The 15,625-nt window shown below is 48.5% G+C and overlaps 1 long non-coding RNA gene across 2 annotated transcripts in view; it reads left to right on the top strand.

Annotated features, from left to right (window-relative positions):
- Positions 1 to 15,625, top strand: part of LOC113628267 (uncharacterized) — a 56,326-nt gene that overhangs the window by 11,936 nt on the left and 28,765 nt on the right. For both annotated transcript variants that reach the window (XR_003435960.1, XR_003435959.1), the window contains 4 exons: positions 1,814 to 1,950; positions 6,075 to 6,152; positions 8,995 to 9,163; positions 10,804 to 11,589. This is a non-coding gene — a long non-coding RNA (uncharacterized LOC113628267). The remainder of the gene's footprint in view (positions 1 to 1,813; positions 1,951 to 6,074; positions 6,153 to 8,994; positions 9,164 to 10,803; positions 11,590 to 15,625) is intronic.

Raw genomic sequence — 15,625 nt, 5'->3', positions numbered from 1 at the left:
GTCCGCCTGCCGATGCAGGGGACGTGGGTTCGTGTCCCGGTCTGGGAAGATCCCACATGCCGCGGAGCGGCTGGGCCCGTGAGCCATGGCCGCTGAGCCTGCGCGTCCGGAGCCTGTGCTCCGCAACGGGAGAGGCCACAACAGTGAGAGGCCCGCGTACCGCAAAAAAAAAAAAAAGGTATGAAGGAGGGACGTCCTTCTTGAACAAAGAAAATCTCTTCAATCCTAGTGAAGCAGTGGTTTGTGAGAAGACCTTACAGAGCCAAGGCCGAGTGGCGGTTGCCCTTGGAAACCAAGCGAACTTTCTTCCTGATTGGGTATCTGGTCATGAAGAGGGTTATGGCAGCCTGGCCTGGCTGCCATGCTTTTTTTTTTTTTTAATTCTTTTTTATTGAAATATAGTTGATTTACAGTGTTGTGTTAGTTTCTGGCATACAGCAAAGTGATTCAGCTATACCTGTATATATTTTTTCATATTCTTTTCCATTATGGCTTATTACAAGATATTGAATATAGTTCCCTGTGCTATACAGTAGGGCCTTGTTCTGGCTGCCATGCTTTCATGGAGATTTTCTTTTTTTAATTACATAAATGGAGAGAAAACAAAGGATAGAGGATAAAAGCCCATAACAGAGGGACTGTTGGTTTTCTCTCAGGAAAGAGACTTCAAAAACCTCCAGCAAAGCTTTGCTAATTATTACTTAGGCGGCCAAAGGGAAGCCTCTCTCCCGTAAGGCTAATGAGAGATCTGATACAAAGTGAGTGTTGCTCCTGAGATTCCTAATTCTGCACAAAATCAGAGAGTTTTTCAACCCAAGACAAGGTTAGGTGGTAGTTTACGAGAGGTTGAGTTCTTAGTGAGTTGACACCACGTTGTTCTTATAAGTGAAACTTACCCTGTGTTTTTTGTTTTATACATTTATTTATTTTGTTTATTTATTTTTGGCTGCATTGGGTCTTTGTTGCTGCACGTGGGCTTTCTCTACTAGTGGCAAGCGGGGGCTTCTCTTCGTGGCGGTGTGCGGGCTTCTCATTGTGGTGGCTTCTCTTGCTGTGGAGCATGGGCTCTAGGTGTGTGGGCTTCAGTAGTTGTGGCACGTGAGCTCAGTAGTTGTGGCTCGCGGGCTCTAGAGCACAGGCTCAGTAGTTGTGGTGCACGCGCTTAGTTGCTCCACGGCATGTGGGATCTTCCTGGGCCAGGGCTTGGACCCGTGTCCCCTGCCTTGGCAGGCGGATTCTAAACTGCTGCGCCACCAGGGAAGCCCAAAATTTACACTGCTTTGAATAATATATATGTTTATTTATGTATATTTACAAAAACACCTCTGGTCTGGCTCATAGGTTTCCTAATTCTCTCAGCTTTCCTGGCTGGAGAGGAGCGTTCCCTCCGACCCCCCAGGCCACCTGGCGGCCACGATGGGTACCGCAGTGTCCAGAGGGGACTCGTTTGTCCCCTAGGGGTGTCCATGCCAAATCCAGTTCCTTTTTAGTGATAGAAAAGACACATGGACTGATTCGCATCTCAGATGCTGATTTTTGTTTTTTCGGATTGCATCCTCCTGTCTTTGGGTGTGTGTGTGCGTACGTGCGTGTGTGTGTGTGTGTCTTATGCTATTATGATTTTTATTATGGTAAAAAACATATAACATAAAATTTACCATCTTTACCATTTTCAACAGTACCATTTATAGTAATACTGAGTGTATTCCCATTACTGTGAAACAGATCTCCAAAACTTTTCACCTTGTAGAACTGACACTGTATACCCATTAAGCTTCCACTCTCTCTGATTTCCTCCCTCATCATCTTTTAGCAGGGAGAGTTTAAGCCTCTGTCGCCAACCCGACGGCTGAGGACCCAGGGCTTCAGTGGAAAGCTGGCAGCTTGTCGCCTGTGAAGCACCCTCTTCACCTCGGATGAGAGCGGGGGTGGGGAATGGAGCTGAAGAAGGTAAAGCGGTTTCCCAACATGGGGCTTATGGACCAACACGGAAAGGGTGGTGCTGAGCTGGCAGCTTGCGAGACGGCCGTGGGGCAAACGACCGGGGTTCCTTCTCGTGGTCCCGCTCCCTGGAGAGGCGGGGGGGGGGGGGGGCGTAATCACGTGAGGCGTTCGCAAAGGAAAGAGAGGCTGGTCAGGCCAGCGATCGGTTCAAGGCAGTGGAGCTGAACTGAATCTGTGTCTCTTATGTCGAATTTGCCTTACGTTGGTACACGGAGAAGACTGTATTTTCCTACTGGTTAATGTGAATTAAAGTCGTATTTGCTTCCTTTGACGGAATCATCCCAAAGTGATGGGAAGCGGTCTCCCCGTGCTCGCTGCCCGCTGGTGGCCTCACTGCTGCTTGGGCTCAGCAGGGCCCTTATCTGCGGGGAGGAGATCTGTGATCACGGGTTCCTGTCCACTCCCTGCCATCCCCAGCCACAGGGTAGGACGTCTGTGTGTAAATATATATGTGTGAAGATATAGTCTATTTACATATAAAATGTGCTTCTATTTATAAACTGGAACGATAAACCGAAGACTGCAGGGCTGCAGGACAGGGAGAGATGCTGGGCTTGTCCGTCAGGGCTGCCTGTGGGCCTGGGTGAGAGGAGTCCCTGCCCAGGCCTGGGGGGTGAGGACCCCGTGGGCTGAGTTACGGGGAGCCAACACCCTCCTTTCTAGATCACAGGACTCTGGAACTCCCTACCCACGTGGCCCCAAGCCCACTTCTAGGGCCCCGTCTCAGGGTTCATCCTCCTGAAGGCTGACTAGGGCTGGTGTGTCCACATGTGTGTGTGCAAGGCCCCCTGAGCTATGGGGAAGCGGGGGTGGGGGGAATGGGACCAGGAGGGGCAGTGAGCAGCAGGCTGTCCTGTGCCGCCACGTTCCAGTGCGGAGCTCTAAGTAGCCAGGAATTCTACCTGGAAATTGGCCTCCACGTCTGTGAGGAAGTGCTTCTCTGAGAAGAGGATGGGACATATTCTATTTAAGAATTTGTTGGCTCGGGCTTCCCTGGTGGCGCGGTGGTTGAGAGTCCACCTGCCAATGCAGGGGACACGGGTTCGTGCCCCGGTCCGGGAAGACCCCACATGCCGCGGAGCGGCTGGGCCCGTGAGCCATGGCCGCTGAGCCTGCGCGTACGGAGTCTGTGCTCCGCAACGGGAGAGGCCACAACAGTGAGAGGCCCACATACCGGAAAAAAAAAAAAAAGAATTTGTTGGCTTGATTTATTACTTTAAAATACATGTCCACATAGAATGCGGGCCTCTGTCTGTAACCTTGTCCCAGGACCCACACATGTTAAGGTCAGTCTACTAATAAATTCACCTTGTTTTGTATATTTACCTTGGGAATCATGAAAATATTTTACATACCGATGGCAAAAAATTAAATTTCAAGGTGTGCTTCCTAAGTGTTGAGAGCAAAATGAAACATCTGAGCAGAACTGGTCTTGGGCCACTGGCACAACTACCTAGAAAGGAACTATTTCAGGTGGCTACAAAATGCAGTCATTTGACTCTACGTCCCTGGTGGGCCGTATTCTGAGGAAAAAAGAACTGTAAAACATTTTTAAAAACTAAGGCTACCCTGGTGGCGTAGTGGTTGAGAATCCACCTGCCAATTCAGGGGACACGGGTTCGAGCCCTGGTCCAGGAAGATCCCACATGCTATAGAGCAACTAAGCCCGTGTGCCACAACTACTGAGCCTGCGCTCTAGAGCCTGCGAGCCACAACTACTGAGCCCGCGTGCCACAACTACTGAAGCCCGCATGCCTAGAGCCCACACTCTGCAACGAGAGAAGCCACCGCAATGAGAAGCCCACGTTTCACAAGAAAGAGTAGTCCCCGCTCACCGCAACTAGAGAAAGCCCACGCGCAGCAACAGACCCAACGCGGCCAAAAATAAATAAAATAAATAAATTTATTTTAAAAAACCCCACTGTATTCAGTGACTCCTGTTTGTGGTGGTGTTAGGCATTTTTATTCTGGAGCGGTTGTGTGCACGTTGTGGAATAAAGCACAGCAGTTCTTTGGTTGGCATTTTTGAGGGCCGGAATACGCGGCATAAAGGAAGAAGTACAGATGTACCATTAATGAGTTAAGTAAAAATCCCATAGTCCTGAATCTGAATTGAAAATTTTAGTATGAACTCATATATCATGAACACGAAATTCAAAGTATTTCATGGTTTTGTCCAATAAAGATGTTTGAAAGCAGTGAACACCCCCAGAACACAAATCAGAGTATCTGAATATCTAAAACCATTTCCTGCCGAAAGGAACCAGAGCTGATTCCAAGTTTGGGAGACTTATTCCAAGATGAGCTCAGACTATCTCATTTACCGGAAAGTAAGGAGGTTATATCAAAGATGCTGACATCATGCCAAAGGAGCTGAAGGCCCCCACTGCTGCAGGTTGGGGATCTGAGGGCTACTTCAGGGGATGAACCATAATAAATTGCCCCAGACTTAGTAAGCTTTCAGTCTATTTGCTTCTGGTTCATTCCATGGACAAAATAATCTACTCAAAAAATCTCTTTGGGATGCAGACCTTAAGCCTGCCCCTAGGTCTTTTTCTATTTAAGGGTTTACACTGCCAACCTCCTCTTCCTCATTTTAACAGTGGCTTTCTTGAAGCCACCTGAAATGTTTGAGTGGAAAGCAACATCCCTAATCTGACTGTTGCTTCTAGCCTGGATCCTGTTGTCCGGTTGCAAAGTCTCCACAGGAGGCCTTTGAGAAAGGCTCTGAGCTTGTGCCAGGAGACTCTGCTGTTGGTGACAGAAGCAGCTGGCTTTTCCAGCCACTTGGTCAATTTCGATTGCAGGCCACAGGCAGAGTGGCCTTTCTGTCGCAGAGCTGCCTCCCTCCATCTTTGCTTGCAAACACACCTGACTTTATGTCTCTCTTGTGGTCCCTTGTTAAAGGTATCAAGGAACAGCCAGACGATCCATGTTGTGAATGTTCTAAAATTGTTTTTGCTAGAGACACAGTCCCTTTATGTACCTGATCTGCTTCCAAGTTACTGAAGGCAACTGATTTGCCAAATATCTTGCCACGTAACACGGATCACCTGCTTTCCAGCCTGCTGTGTGACTTTCTTACTGTCTGCCACCCCACTGCTAAGACAATGCTGTATAATTTAGTTTTCATTATGGCAGCACCTCCCTTCCAACACCAATTTCAGGACTAATTAGGATACAGGACAGCCGCTGTAACAGAAGATCCCAGAAGACAGGTGCTCAAAGAAGCTGAAATCATATCTCCTTCTCCGTAGAAGCTGGGAAGTGGTCCAGGGATACTGCAGCTCTGCTCTTCAAGGTCACCAGGGATAGCGGGTCCTCACCTGTTTTTGCGCATCTCATCCCTGAGGTTGTTTCCTCTGACTGTGGCGTTGAATTTGAATCATTCCATCGTATCTGCATTTTAGTCCATTCAAGGCAGAATAAGAGGAAATGGAGTGCAGAGAATTTCCTTATAAAAGCAACCTGTAACTTGCACAAATCACTCCTGCCCACAGTTCATTGGCCAAAATTTAGCCATATAGTCACCCCTGAATGCAAAAGAGTCTGGGAAATGTAACTTCTAACTAGGATGCCACGTGCCCGGCTGGAATTCAAGGGGTTCTATGACTACAAGGAAGAAGGGGGAAATAGATACTGGGGTACAATTAACCGTCTCTGCCACACCCAGCCTGTCCTTGGGAGTAGAGCTCACCCCAGGGTACTTTTCCTTAAATCTCTGCTGTCTAGGAAATAGCCATTTTCTGTCCCTCAGAATCCCAAGACGCAGCTCGTGATTTAGGTCAGACCATTCGTGAGGTGTTGGTTGGAGTGATGACCCTTCTTCTGGGTGGCTGATCTGATGCAGACCCTCAACTGCCCTGACATGAGACAGTAGCAGACAACTACTACTTACTGAATAGCCACTTTGCAATGGTTATTCTTTTAAGTGATTCACGTGCATTACCTCATTTCATCTTCACCAAACCCTACGAGACAGGTATTAAAACGCCTGTGTCCTGTGTTAGGAGACTGCGCCCAGGACTGTGATTGGGAGAACTTCTCACCAACCTTCTCACCCCTGCTAGGTGTGCAGCCAGGTCTCCTTGAAGGAGAGGAAGAGCTGGCTGGTCATGATGCAACAAGGACACCCAGGAGCAGGCTAAGTAACTCTTTATTTTTATTTTTTTTGGTATTCATACAAGAGTGTTTATTTTATTTTTATTTTTTTTTGTATTTTTTTGTATTGTATTTTTTATATTTTGTATTTTTTTATTTTTTTTGTATTTTTTATTTTTATTTTTTTTGTATTCATACAAGAATGTTTATTATGGCATTGTTCATAGTGACAAAAAATGAGAAGCAAAGTGAACGTTCATGAATGGTTGAATAAATTACCCCCATACACACACTACTAAATGTGATATAGCCATTAAATATATAGAACTCATAGAGCAGTATGAATTTGGAGGACTCTTCAAAAGTAGCAAAGGAACTTCCCTAGTAGTCCCGTGGGTAAGATTCCATGCTCCCAATGCAGGGGACCGGGTTCGATCCCTGGTCAGGGAACTAGATCCCGCATACATGCCGCAACTAAGAGTTTGCATGCCACAACTAAAGATCCCACATGCTGCAACTAAGACCTGGCACAGCCAAAGTAAATAAATAAATAAACAAATAAATATTTTTGTAAAAAGAGTAGCAAAAGCAACATGTAAGAAATATGTAAGAGATGATGTAATCTCATTTTAAATATGGGAAAATTGGGCTGTTAATGTGGACTGTTGGGATGGGAGGGTCTCATGGGGGAGGAGAAGAAGCAGAAAGCAGAGATCACAGGGGCTTAAGTAACTTTAATTAACTTGGACTTTGCTGTAGGATCAGCATGTCTTGGAAACTAGAGATCTCCAAAGTGGGGACCATGCACCTCGGGTGGGGTATGGCGTCAGGATGACTCACTGGAATGCAGGAGGACAATTTTAGAACTTTGCTCTGTACTTATTTTTGTCTTATTCTCTAAACATTTTTACTGGGTGTATGCTTTATGACGTGCACACTGTGATTGGAACAGTAGTAAATATATTTAATTGATAAATAAATACGCAACATGAAGTGCTTATGAGACATTGGAATATGATGAGGTGCAAAGCTTGGGGACCACTGCTGCTCCCACAGCCCTCACAGCCCCCTACACCCACAGCAGAGGGAGGACTCAAGGGATGTGGACATTCAGTGGAAACAGCACTTTCTTCACAGGAGCAGGGGGAGAGTCTGCCTGGCATGCAGCAGTAGCGGGGAGGGCATGCTGCTTGACTCTTCCAGGTGGCCAGGCTGTCTCACAACCAATGATGAACCCACGCAGAGCTCACAGAAGACGGAAACCATTTCTCCGGGCTCTCCTGGGGCCTCCTCTCCTGTGTGCAAAACGTGCCTCCCCAGAATCCTTCTCGATCCTTCCGTCCATCTCCTGGAAGTTCCAGCCCTGGCCTCCTGCTACTTTTGTAGACTAGCCAGTGAGTCCCATGTGCCTGGACCTCGGATTCTCCTGATGAAAACACCAGCAAACTCCTTTGCTGGGCTCATTGTAGTGCCACCCATGGGGCTGTCGTGAAGATTAATGACTTGGTTCTCATGACGGGCTTTTAGTAATGTCACCGTCACTATTCTCTGGCTGCCTGTTCTGGGACCTGGTAGCCCTCTTAGGGCTCCTGGGTAAACGTTTGCCATTTGAATAAATACATCCTTCACTCCATCCTTTCCTGCTGCCCAACTTCTAATGAAAACACTTCAAAAACAAGGCCTAAAGCACTATCCTCGCCGGATGTTTCCATCTGGGTCTGGTTAGGAGGCAGAAACCACACAATAATTTGAACAAGGGAAGTTAACTCTAAGGAATTAGTCCACAGTGATAGGAAAGTGGCTATAAAGATGGAAAGAGAACTCTAAGGGGTGCCCTAGGGCAGGGAGACAGCCAAGAAAGGGCAGACTTGGAAGGGGGTTCACCATGGTCGAAGCAGGTGTGGTTGGGGGTCACTGGCTGGGACAGAAGTCCACTGGTGGCCTTGGCCAGAGCTGGCCCATGTCCCTGGGCAGCAGGAACCTGTGTCTAGAGCACAGGCGAGGGGGGCTTGTAGGTGGGTGCACAGAGGGTTCAAGGCACTGCTGCCCACGTGAGGCTGGGGGAGAACAGCAGTGTCCCCACTGCAGCTGGGTGGTCACCAGCCTGGGCCAAGGCTGCCTGTGTGCTAGGGCAGAGCACCACCGGGCACTCATGCACGTGTGCATGCATACACACAACTGACAGTGCAATAGAAATGAAAAAGAGCAAACCCCTCACCCTGAAATGTGGGAAGAGAACCTGGCCTTTTCCTGCAATGTCCCTCTCACGCTGTCTTCTGACAAAGTTTTTTTCCTGCAGTGTCCCTCTCACACTGTCTTCTGACAAAGTTTAGCATTGCTGTCACAGTAAAGGAGAAATGCTGAGAGTACACACAGCCCCTTATCACAGAGCAGGTACTGAAGGGTGAATTTGGATCCAATAGGCAAACAATTGCTATCTGGCACACTGGGTAAAAATCATGGTATTTATCTGCAAGATAGAATTATATGAAGTAATTAAAAATTATGTTTTAGAAGACTATTTAATGCCCTGAGAAAATTCTCATGATATACTAAGTGAAAAAGCAGATTACAAAAGCAATCAATACAGTGTAATCCTAATTTTTAAAAAAAGAGCAAGAAAAAGAGTGAAGATCTTCATTTAAAAAAAGATTCCTGAATGTCTTCTCCTTTTCCCACTGCCTGTCAACCCCCTCCCATCCTTCCCCATGTTTTGGTGAGAGTGAGAAAGTGAGTCAGAGGTCAGGCAGTGTATTAGAGAACCAATGATTTTAATTCCCTTCCGGTCATCTGCCTCACCCCTTGCCCAGGAGGAGCTGGGGAAATGTGCAGGGAAAGTATTATGTTACACAGAATCTCAGCCACTTTCCCTTTCCTTTTTGCTTTCAGAATTCCCCCAGTGATATTGGACTGGCCCCTCCTCAGGCCCAGGAGAACTGGAAAGGATTGGACCCCGGCTTCAGGAAAGGGTGTGAGAAAAGGTGGTTCCCTTTATCCCGCAGACCAGCAAGGATCAGTGGTCTCATGAAGAAAGGTGGTCCATGGCTGACGGTGCTGGGTAAACCATGCTTAACGTATTTTGCTACAGGGTTTCTCAGGGTCTGTGTGTGCCCTAGAATCTCTAGCTGGTCAGCAGCAGGTCCCAGCTTTTATTTTAATTCGTGTGTGTGTTTTGTGGAACACAGTTTGGAAAATGCTGCTATAGAAATATATTTAAGATGTCTACAAACATTTTTAAAGCTTTAAATACCAAAATGCCCAGGATCTCACAGCATCTTTTCTTATCCTGGTGATTGATTTTGTTACAAATAAAAGTGTGTCCTTATAAAAATATAACTGCCTACATATACATGCACATAATGTACACACATAAATGCACACAATATGTATACATATAATGCACATATGTATACGTACATATACATGCATACAGTATACACTCACACACCTACACATACATGTGCACTTACACATGATATGCACATACATACACACATACATGCACATAATATACATGCACATGCATATACATGTAGACATACACATAGATACATATATACGCATAATGTGTACACATATATACACACATACTATGCATACACATACATATACCCACACATATATGTAGACACATGCATACATATATACAAATATGTGCATAATATACACACACTTAACATGTATACATGCGCATAACACATTTATAGACACACACACATGTACATGCATATGCCTACACATACACACTACACACAATATATATACATATACACGCATATAATATACATACATAATGTACGTGCATACATACATATACACACAATGTATGTGCATATACATACACGTATACATGCGTACACATGCATACACACATATACACATTGACAGAGGTCCAAGGACTCTATGACATAGAGGCAGCAGCTCTCATCTCTTAAGGATGAAATTATGGGCAATTTATTTCATCAGTGTGCTTTTCTGTCATCTCCAAAATTCCTGTGGTTAGTTGTTCCTCTTGTATTAAGGCAGAAACACCCGTGAACAGCCTTCTATTGTGTTTTTACTCTGGTGTTACGACCACTCGGAAGGAGAGCTTGGCACACACCCCATCAAGGTGACTGCACAGAGGGTGTCTCTCCCATCACATTTCCCGATGCAGCAGCGACGTTGCAGATGTCAGTGGGGGCAGGTCCTCTGACCCTCTAATGGGCTGTGTCCGATTCTGCAGGGCTTGCTTGCCTTGCAAGGGTCACTCTGTTGTTTTCTCAGCTGCTGGAGCCTGACCCTCTCTGACAATTATTACTTCATGTCAAAAGACTTCCGGGCAAGCTGTCTGGATCTGCCAGGAGAGACGGAGCTGCCCCCATCAAACTCTGGGCTGCGAGGCTCAGGCGGAGGGTGAAAGGTTCTGGAGTTTTCTGTGGAAAGACACCTTGGCCCCGCTCCTGTGCCCCCCCACCCCTGCCCTCCCTAGTAACCCCTCACCAGCCTTCAGCTTCCCTCCAAGCTGGAGCAGAGACCTTAGGCAGTGGCACCATCACGGGGCCAGGTCTGTGCTGTGAGAAAGTGACAAGAAAGATGGCCCTGGGCTGCTGGCTGACCATCTTCAGGATGGATGATCTGAGTGTCCTGGAATTTGTTCCAAGAGAAAGTGGTGAGGGCTTCTCTCTCCCTGTAATAACGACCCACTTCAATCCCCAGGTTTCCTGCAGGCGTAACGCAGGAGGGAGCGAGGCCCGTGTTCACAGCCTCCATCATCTCTCACCGGCTCTTGTTTACAAAGTGCCAACCCAGGCTGCATGCTGCTCTGGGCCTTCCTGGAAGGGGTCATTCATCTGGGAGGAAAGTAGGGGTCCCTGAGAATGATGAAGGGCGATGGAGGGCGGCCACCAGGGCCTCCTACCTCTGTGTTTCCCAGAAGAAGGTCACAAGATGGCAGGGACCAGCCTCGGTCCAGGGAGCACCTCCTCAGGCAGAAGCTGGTGGAACTTCGGGTTCTGACTCCCAAGTTCAATGGCACCAGCGACGTGTAGCTCTAACTTGTGACTTCTCCTGCCTCTCTCTGTGTGTGCCCATGGGGGTGGCCTGAGGAAATGCCACTGCTTCCTGGCAGTGCTGAGAGCTGCCCTCTGTTTACATGGATGAATCTAGAATGAAGATGGCTAATCACAACAATGGCTAATACTTTTGGAAGGCCTACCGTGTGCCGGAAAGAAGTGCTTGTAATGGATTATTTCACTTAAAGCAGTCTTTCAACACGTATCCTGTGTGCCGGCAAGGTTCTAGGCACTGCAATGCAGCAGTGGATGAAAGAGACAGAATCCCACGGATGAACAACATGTGGTCTGTACACACGACGGGACAGTATTCAGCCTTAGAGGAAGGGAATTCAACCACGTGCTACAACATAGATGAACCTTGAGGACGTTGTGAAGGAAATAAGCCAGATACAAAAGGACAGATACTGCAGGATTCCACTTACATGAGGTACCTGGAGTAGTCAAGTGCATGGGGATAGGAAGCAGAATGGTGGCTGCCAGGGGCTGGTGGGAGTGGGGAGCATGGGGAGTTGTTGTTTAATGGTGTTGACCTGAAACAAATAGACAGCCAGATATTTCTCCAGCAAAGAGGGTTTATTCAGAATCAGCAGAGAACTGCAATTCGGAGTCTGTGACAATGGTGAACACGTACAAGTCCCCACCTGGCAAGGGAAGGAGAACCCTTTTACAGGGGGGATTGCCTGGGGTTTTAAGAACGTGGATGCACAACCCCTCTTCCCTGGGCTTTTAAAAAAGTTCCTCAGGTAATTGTCTTGGGCAGGTGGGGCTGAGAATCACTAATTCACAGCCTTGAGTGCACATTTAATCAACCTGGAGCTTTAAAAAAATACTGGTGTCTGGGTCCCATCCTGAGGTTCTGATGTCGTTGTTTGAGTGCCTTTGGGCTACAGCGCTTCTGAAAGCTCCCAGGGTGGTCTACTTTACATCCTTGACTGTGAGCCAGACTGGCAGCTCTGAGTCTGGCAACCGTCTTGCCATGGCCAAAGCCCCCATGAAGCACTGTGCCTGGGACCCGTGACACTCTCAGGGGCCCGCGACTTTTAGTTTTCATTTCTTTTAAAATCAGAAGCAAAAAGATGAACTTTTAGGTTGAAGAAAATGTTGTCATATATATTATTAATATATTCACCTTTGTACCAACAGAGCCATAAAATGGAATTTTTAAGATTTTTTTGTTGTTGAGGAAGAGCCCACGAGTGTCATGGTGCTGCCCCAATGTCCGCTTTGCTCTTGGCAGCCCCAGGGCCCTGTCCAGAGCTTTGAACCCAGTGGGCGCTGAGTGAATGAGGGAGGAGACTCAAAGGATTAAACAGCTACAAGGAAAATGAAATGCATTACGAGGGGGATGGATGCTCGTGGGACATTCCATGGAACTCATCCCACTGGCAGAGCTTGAAAGATGTGGAGAGATCAGGCTGGAAAAAAAATAAGGAAAGTGAGGTTGAGGAGAAAACTGCCTGAGGATAATGCAAAGGACATCTGGCAGGACCAGGGGCATCTCTCTGTCTCCCTGTCTCTGTAAGTCTCTATCTCTGTCCCTCCAGTCTCTGTCCCTTTCTTTCTCCACAAGAGCTGCAAGCCTTATTCAGTTTGAAGCAGAAGAATTTGAGATGGATGTCTGGGGAGACTTCTAGAACCTACAAATTATCCTACACAAGACAGGATTATTTGCAAGCAGAGCAGCGACCAGGGTGCGGCAGGCTAGGTAGTCACCCAAGCTGCCCACCTGGGGGTTTTGCCCCGTGAGTTGGGCCCCCGGGATGCCTCACTGCCTCATCCCAGTCACTGCGCTTCTTCCAGGGGTCAGTGTGGCCTGTCCTCATCGGGGGATGTTTGAGGAGGCAGGTGGCTCTTTCTGGGGCTCTCTGAGCCCTCCCCGGGCTGGAAGCAGGGAACGGGTGTGATCATTTGTGAGGTCCATTCCCCAGGATAAGGGCAGCTTTCTCGAGCAGACAGATAAGGGACCTGGCCTTTGGCTCATCTAAAAACAATTGAGGGACTTCCCTGGCGGTCCAGTGGTTAAGACTTTTCCTTCCAGTGCAGGGGGTGCCGGTTCGATCCCTGGTCGGGGAGCTAAGATCCCACATGCCTCGTGGCCAAAAACATAAAACAGAAGCAAGGTTGTAACAGATTCAGTAAAAACTTTGAAAATGGTCTTTGGACCAAAAATGGTCCACATCAAAAAAAAAAAAATCTTAAAAAAACCAATTGAAATAAAAAAGCAAGCTGGCAATAAAGAGTTTCCTGGGACCCCAGCGGGAGTGCCCTGTGCTGACCATTCTGAGCTTGGATTTCCAGCTTCCAGTGGAGAGAGGCGCTCTAAGAATTCTGTGGTCAGAGCCTCCAGGAGGCCTGGCCCGGGGCACCTGCCTCTTGTAGGTAGGTCGGGTGCCTGGGTTGAGAAACCCACTTAAGGCAAGCCATGGAAGGAGAGCCTGCACACATGACCTGTTCCAGAAAGATGCACGAGAACACAGTCTATTCATATGTTAGGAATAGAGAGTGGCTCATAGGGTGTTTTGTAAAGGCTCGTGCACCAGTGTTCGTCTCAATCAGGCTGACCCGTGGAGGGTGGGCAGAGGGTGGGCCAGGGCAGACCTCCCTTAATGAATGTCCTGCAGAGCCCACGTTGTCACACCCCCAGATGCCGCTCCTGTGGCAGGCCTGCGAAGGAAGCGGGCCTGGAATTTTCAAGCCTCTGCTGGAACACAGCCTGGAGCTTTGTGCAGCGCTATGAAATGTTACTGTGTGATGGCCCTTGGTGGTTACCAAGCTGCTTCACTCTCTGGAAGCCCGCCTTCCTGCTCTCCACGCCCACGAGCACTGGAAGTGGGTTGAGGGCAGGGCAGGGCCACACATCCTCTGGTCCTGAAGAGCCTTTCCCCCAGCGCGGCTGCCTTTAACCAGTGAGCATCTGCAGACCCAGAAGCCTGCCTCTGCTGGGATGTCCCCAAGTGCCCCACCCCTTTCGGGGGAAGTGACACCACACCTTTAACACCCCATTAAACAACCTGAGGTTCCATTTTCACTCCCCTGTGGAAAGAGCCCAGCCTCTCCCCACTCAGTCCAAAGGCCACTTTCCTCTGGAATAATTGGGGGTTGTCTCACTTCTGCCCCAGAGATGGCCACATGCCAGCCTGTTTTCTGACAGCCCTGGACACAGAGCTGCCAGCCTGGGGATTCTGCCCACTTCCTTCATCCCCTGGGGAACATCAGCCCAGGCGTCTTCCTGACAGTTCGGGACAGCAGGGGTGGGTTCATGACAGCTGACAGGCGACCACTGAACATGTGGCCCTTTCTGTCCCAAGGGACCCCCCCCCCACAGCCAGGCCTTCCAGGAACCTCCTCACTGGCCACTTTCTTCTTGGGGTGCTGGCCAGCCCCTCCCTTCATCACAGGGCTCCCCCTGCCCCTCCAGCCCTCCAGGGAAATTCTGGTTTTATTGCTTAAATTACTGTTGCTTTTTTATGCTGAGGTTTGAACCCTGCTTTGGCTAAACCCCTTTTATCTGGGCAACACCTTTTGAGGGAAGGGGCAGGCGTTTCTTTTAAACCCAGAAGACCCAGGAAAGCCCACTTAGGGCTTCTGCACCCACCCTGGAGCTCCATTTTGTCTCTCACCTGGAACACGCTTTCTTCTTTCATTCTTCACAGCAGCGACTCCGTCCTGGGACAGACTCTGGGGTCCAGGAAGGGCCTGTAGGTGGATACCGCGTGTCACAGCTACCTCTCCGGGTTTTGTGATGCCTTGGCACGATTGGCCAAGTCGATGGGTGGGGTCATCCTGTCTTGGGGATGAGAGGCCATCTTGCTAAGTGTTCTTACTCGCTGCTTCTCCAGAGGCTGGTTCTTCCACTGAAAAATTCTATGCTGAGTTCATCTTTGGTTTCAGATCTGGCTGCCAGATTTGGACAGGGCAGCTTTCTCTGGTCATTTATGGCTCTTCTCCTTGCTCCGGATGGAGTCATAGCTGGTTTGGAAAAGTGAGACCCCCAAGGAGACCATTACTGGGTCTCTGTTAAAATCAGGGCCCTCCCATGTTCCAGCTGAAATCTGAGGGCAGGGCAGAGCCTCAGGGACTCCCAGTGATTCTGAGTCAGAGAGGACAACAGAGAGCCTGGCTTCCTGCAGGGTGTTGATCACACGCACACGTATACACATGCACACACGTGTGTGCACACATGCACGTACATATGTGCACACACATGAATGTGCTAACAAATGCATGCAAGCACGCACACGTGCACACCCATGTATTCACGCACAAGCACACCCTTAAATGGTCCTGCACGCTTACGGTCCCACACCTAGTTGGGGTGCCCAGGGACCTGTGTACACACCAGTCCAGCTTCAGAAACAGCTGTTCTTGAAGTGTATTCTGTCCTAACTTGTAGGTGGCAGGTGAAAATGGCTACGGAAGACTGTAGCCTCCCAACTTACTTTTGTGGGATGAGAAGAGTATGA

The sequence above is a fragment of the Aethalodelphis obliquidens genome, unplaced genomic scaffold, assembly GCF_003676395.1.
Source record: "Aethalodelphis obliquidens isolate GAN/ISIS:26980383/991018 unplaced genomic scaffold, ASM367639v1 scaffold23, whole genome shotgun sequence".
NCBI classification, from domain to species: Eukaryota; Metazoa; Chordata; class Mammalia; order Artiodactyla; family Delphinidae; genus Aethalodelphis; species Aethalodelphis obliquidens.
This window is presented reverse-complemented; position numbering and strand designations above follow the sequence as displayed.